This window comes from Lactuca virosa, chromosome 6 (assembly GCF_052849685.1).
Source record: "Lactuca virosa cultivar CGN04683 chromosome 6, Lactuca_virosa_CGN04683_v6, whole genome shotgun sequence".
In the NCBI taxonomy this organism is placed as follows: Eukaryota; Viridiplantae; Streptophyta; class Magnoliopsida; order Asterales; family Asteraceae; genus Lactuca; species Lactuca virosa.
The window spans coordinates 269,401,806-269,408,314 of record NC_136431.1 but is presented as its reverse complement, the minus strand read 5'-3'; positions in this window follow the sequence as shown (position 1 = coordinate 269,408,314).

The window sequence follows — 6,509 nt, the reverse complement described above, 5'->3', positions numbered from 1 at the left end:
GATGTGTTTTCACAGTATTTTCTTATGAATGTTTTTATGTGTTGGTTAATTAAAAAGAAATTTTTGGACCTGAAAATTGGGATGTTACAGCTGTACTCCGACCTCTAACACTGAGCCAAACCCACAATTAACCCCATTAGGATCTAAGACCAAACCTTCACATATTAGGTCAAAATATGGTCCACCAACACGACCCATAAATAACCCAAGCCCATTGGGCCCACCAAGGCCCAATACCAAATGGGTCCATAAAGGTCCACTAATGGCCCAACTATGGCCCAATTTTGAAAATTGGTCCCAAACCCTCATATGGGCCTTACCCTAAAGCCCATTTACATATTCTAGTCCCCATGATTGTTCTTGGATGGCCCATCAATAGCCAATCACCAAAGCCCAATAGAAAAGCCCAACTCAAGGCCCAAGAAAAATTAGGGTTTTCACATAAAATTACGATTAGGCTTAATTGTTTCTTACTTAACCCCTTAAGGACTTAACCCATTAAGTCTATCACTCCACTAGGCCATTCATCCAATGAAGTCGGACATAATTCATTATTCCAGTCTAAGAGCCCAAACGCGGGTCTTGGCAATCTTAAACTAACGTTCCCAAAATTAGGGTTTTCTAAACCCTAATTAGGGGTTCCAACCCAAATCATAAACCAACTAAGTCCAAATTAAGATATTGGGCCGATTAGGGTTTTACTATGTCGAGCACCACCCACTGCCCCCTCGAGCGGTGGTGGTCGACGGCGGCAACCACCATTTCCAATGGTGGTGGTGGTGGTTCCGGCCAAAATTGCATAAACAACTTCACCCATAAAGTATACGCTCACACACACACACAACCACCCTTCACGGTGGCTGGTGGCGGCAGAAAACGGTCGCAAGGGCGACAACAAGGTAATGGCCACCATGGTGGTTCCCACGCTTTTCCAGTCGACAGAAAACATGCACGCACACACGTACACCAGCTGGACACTAGAAACACACCCAATCACAGCCACCCTCGCGGTGGCGCATGACAGTCAGAGGGAAGGCATCAACCGCAACTGCAGCTCGGTGTAGCGATGGTGGTGATAACTCGGTGACATCAAGGACGGAGACGAGGAGGCGTACATTCTCCGGCGAGGAACAATGGAAACGAAATTATGATTTGTTCCCTCGGCCTCTTCTGCCTCGACGTCCACACCCGTCTCGACGATTCTTCACCAGTCGGCGGCAACTGAGACAACGTGGTAGGTGGCTCGCGACTCCGACAATGGCTAGGAGGCAGCCGATCGGTCTTAAACAGGCAGCGGCTAAGAGGAGAACACAAGGTGGCAGCTAACACATTTTAGGGTTAGGGTTTGGGGGTGACGACCTTAAGACGGGAAAGATAGATTGCCAGGTGCAAATCTAGTGTTCTTTCAAACTCCGATCCAAATATCCAACTTCAGTCCCTCCTCACAATTTTGTTTTCAATCTAAGTCCAAAACTTACCAAATAGCCCATGCCCTCAGAAATCTTTACAAATTGAATTCGGAATATACCATTTACAGTTTTAACCCCCGACTTCTAAAATTGTAACAATTGGCTCCCCAAAACCAACACTCTGCTAAATATTATTGACTTAGGACTTCTATTCATTTATAAATCTTTATCTACTTATTTATTCAATAAACGAGATGTTACAATTTCTCCCCCACTTAAATTAGATTTACTCCTCGAAATAATTCCTTACCATCCCTTACACGCCGACAACTTGAACGGCATGGCTACAAGACCGAGTATAACCCCAGCTGTTCAATCAACAAAGTTATCTCAAGCAACCACATTGGACATGAAACCATTAAGTTTGCTTTACTCCAAGCAAATATTACAACCGCTCTATAGTCACATGTTACTTCCGACCTCTATCGTGTAACACTCGCTAACTCCATGCGTGTAGCGGTCCTTCTCAAGCCACACGAACTGATGTATGTTAAACACACTAGTTTTAATCCTACTAACTTAGACACAAAATAAACACACGAAAGGCAGTGTACCTATTGATTAGTAATATAGTTCAAGCAAGTAGGGTATCGAACATAGGGAACGATAAACAATTAAAATAAATGCTAATATTATCTAAATAAAACAAGTAATAGAAAGGGGTTTTCTCTAGTTTTGCAAGACTAGAAACTTAAGCAATTAAATAAGACTCAAACTAAGCAGCTAACAGCTAAAGCAATTAAACAATCAACTAAAATTCAATAATGGAGAAGACTTCTGTTTAGGTTCGATTCATTTACTCCTATGGTTGATTTTATGACAAGTGCAATGGATTAATTGTTATTGGCTACCGATTAATGTGATTAGGTTCACGTTCGCTATTACTAATCCTTAGAAAACAAATCAATTTAAGCAGTGATCAAGTGATTAAACTAATAAATTTCCTAGTTTATTGATTCGGGCTAAGTAAGACTTGTAATTGGCTAATCAAATTACTAATTTAATTAACCTCTTGTTGATGGTTTGTCACACAAGCTCACACATTAACTTACCTATTTTCTAGTTAACCCTAGTTTCACATTCGCTATTCCTAGGCACATAACAATGTTTTCACATAAATCATATGAGATAAGCAATTAAGAGATGTTTATGCAGCTTAATATACTTGTTAAATAACAAAAAATAGTTGTTGTTAATACATAAGGTTCTTTAACAAGCTTAACAAAACAAAGATCACTAAATTCAATTAATCCAATCACAAAATCAAACCATAGTCATAAATTCATCTACCCTAAACAGAAGATATGAGTTTTAGCTCATGATTACAGCAGAAAAGTAGCTCAAAAACGATATGTTATAGTTCACACATAGTTCAAACAAAAGATTAAGTAAAGAGTAAACTAAAATTGCCTTTGATCTTTTCAAAATTGAAAGCTAGGGTTGTTCCACGAGTTCCAGAGCTCCAGCTGCACCTCCAGTCGCAATTTAATCCCCAAGGGTTCCAGAGAAGGGTTTGGTTTCGGGCAATTGACTCCTATTTATAGATTTCTGAAAACAGAGGCGACTCGCCGAGTCCAGTAACCGACTCGCCGAGCCCCTCATTAAAAATCCGTGTACGACAAGGACTTCTATTTGCTTCGCGAATGTTCGTGTGGACTCGTCGAGTAGGCATCCAAATGGCCGAGTTGTTCAGGATTTTGTCTCTTTTTCTTCTTTCTTCAATCCCCGAGCTCACGATTTCATTTCCCACTTCCTTTTGCTTCCGAGCACATATTTTAGGCTGAGAATACAATTTAAACATAATTAGGTACCTTTTGTCCATAAATTGCAATAAATCAGCCAAAAAGTATTAAAATTCTATACAAAATATATAGCTAAATATGCACATATCAAAATACCCAGCACTTGACTTTTGCTTGCCGCAAGCAAAACTGAATTTTAAACATACTAGCATCACATAAAACAATCCTAATCAAACCCATCCATTATGCCAAGACCGCAACACATGCATTTGTGTCTAAAATGTTTCCTAAGGACCCCCCTCAATTCTAAATACTAACAATCCTCATAAACACTCGCCCACTTCTTTTGAACAATGCTCATTTTTTGCATCCCTCCGAATCCATCCGTAGAAAACTTCCTAACCTCAAGGTATTTTTGGTCAAGCAACCCAAGAATACATAATCTAGAAAATTACAACTTTTTCCAATACCACTATGGAGTTATTTGGAATTCTTCACTTCTTTGATAATTTGATCTTTGATTTCTTGAATTCACAACCTTTTTGATTTTTGGTATCTTCAACTTTTGAACTTCTTTAGAATTTTGATCTTTTGATCTTCATACTTTAATTGCTCCCAAAATTCTTACAACTTTTCTTGTAATTCCCTCTCTCTCTCTCTCTCTCTCTCTCTCTCTCTCTCTCTCTTTCTCTTTTACATGTATCTCACTTTTTTTTTTCACTCAATAACTACATGCTTAAGCAGGGGCGCTCAACTTCAACCTTTATTGGTTAAAAATATTAGTTTTCCTGGATACATTTCAAGTACACGATGCTAAACATATGCATCCCTCAAACTAAGCAAGGTTGTGTTTTTGTCCCATGAGTTCACTAGAATAAAGGGGGCCACAAATGCACTATAACGTGTATAGGCTCAACTAAACATTTGGGCCTCCATGAAATTATCAAACACAATACTAGCATGCTTTCCTAATTGCTTTTACCAAAATTTTCTAAGTTAGCCCTAGCAATTTTAATGCAAATATTTCAAAATTTTAACTAAAATAACCAACCCCCTACCCCACACTTAATTTATGCAATGTCCCCATTGCATGTTATGCATGATAAAGAACATAAAAGTAAAGAGAGAATTGTAACAAACTCCCCTGGGATAGAAGTTGCGAGGTTGATATTCTTCTTTTGAGCTCCAACTTCAGCTAACTTTGGCATGGGAACAGCTCATCCATGCCTTTGGTGTCAAAATCTCGTGTGGTTGACAGCTCTAAATATATAGGAAAAAGCTTCTTGGAAAACTTCAAAAATGGACTACAAAAATATAGCCAATGCCCGCCTTGAATGGAATCAAATCAAAAACTTGAAAATATAAGACTGAACAACTCGCCGAGTTATAAGTGAAGACTCGTCGAGTTGGATCGTCACTTGGGCATAAAACGAGAATATCTTATGGAACTCGTCGAGTTTAGGATATACACTCGACTAGTTTTTGACTCTGATCATGTACTTTCTTCTTTCCGCTTCAGTTCTGATCAGGTACTCAACAAATCACTCAAATCTTCCAATCTTCTCGTAAGCGATTCGACCCCTCACTTTAATTCCCTCACGCTTGTAATTATTCGCTCAACTCTCACCCTAAACTCTACAAGATCAAAAACACAAAACCACGTAATAAAAAGGAAAACAAACATCAAAATAAAAATCCTAAATTATCCCTAAATACTAGAAGTTTAGAAAGAAAAATAAAAGCAAACTGTAACGCCGTAAATTTAAAAAAAAATTCAATTAAAATCATATAGTTCTCATAACACATTTCACAAAAATCTCATTTATTTCATTTACAAATCACGACTCCATAATTGTTTGATTGAAACCCAGAATCCCCAGACATAACTCTATCACTGGTGTGTACAATCAAGCCGGTGCCTTCCCGTGATCCTGAGAAAAAACTGAAACACATAACACACAACACGGTAAGCACGAAGCGTAGTTAGTTCCCCAAAATGTCACACACACAGCTCATTAGCCACTCGAGGCTATATCATTGTAAGACCCTCCGGTCAATGTGTCTCAGTGGGACCTTCCAGTCCCATAACTCTGATGGACCCTCCGGTCCTAACTCTGTAAGCTCAACATAATATACAACATAAATCACAAAGACATAATGCAGGATATCACAACACTCGATATAAGCACATAAGATACTCAGGTCACACCTAGATCACTACTCATAGTAAGTATAGTGAGAAGACTCACCTCGAAGCAAGCAAGCAATTATCCTTGTACTCGAATCTCGAACTAGCCACCGCCTAACACATAGGGTAAATATCTCTAATTAATACTCGATTCTCGACTCTAAGTAAACCAAGGTTATTCTTTCTCTCTCTAACTCTTGAAGTGGGCAAAAGACTATTTTACCCCTCCATGGTCTCCATTACTCATTTATGACCAAACCCTAAAGTCAACAGAAGTCAAACTCGAGTCCATAGTCCATGTTTTACCCGATTCGCCGAGTGCACCTATGTGACTCGTCGAGTCCTCTTGCTACTACTGTCATATCGTGAAGATCCACCTTGACTCGTCGAGTTGTGTCGTCAACTCGTCGAGTCACCCATGTCTAGACTCATCGGGGAGAAACCCCATCCGACTCGTCGAGTCAGTTCATAGACTCGGCGAGTCCCTTCAATCTGATCTTTCATTCAAACGTTTTCAAGCAGATCCATCACTCCAATCAATGGATCTAAACCCTCAGGGCTCGATTATCGCGTAAAGCCATGAACTTTACGTCCATGCATGGCACTTAAAGCTCAAAATGCCAAGAACATGTTCTTCAAAGGGTTTTTCTCTCAAAGGCTCTATTATGGCAGAATAAAGCAATGATCGTAGGGCTTTAGGGACCTCACAAGGTCCAGATCTGAAGTCCTAGCTTCTAAATGAACCCAAAACGCTCAAGGTCCCAAATTTGGATGGAAAAGTCCTAACTTCAATAATATGAGCATTACACAATGAAATGAGAAAGGTGAGGACTTTTACCTTTCACAGAAGCCCTTGGGAGCTATTGCCACGAATCAAAAGCCTCTTCCCGTCCTTGGCTTGGAAATCCTTCTTTCCTCTTCAAAAGATGCACCAAACACTCAAAAGATAGCTCAATACTCTTTCCTAGCTAAATGGCCGAATAAGGTTTTCTCTCAAAGAGGGTAGGTAACCGATTAGCCGCAAATGAGGCTATAAGTGCCCTTAAATAGTCCCCAGACCCGAGGATTTAGGGTTTCACCTCTCATAGTCTACTCGGCGAGTCGACTCTC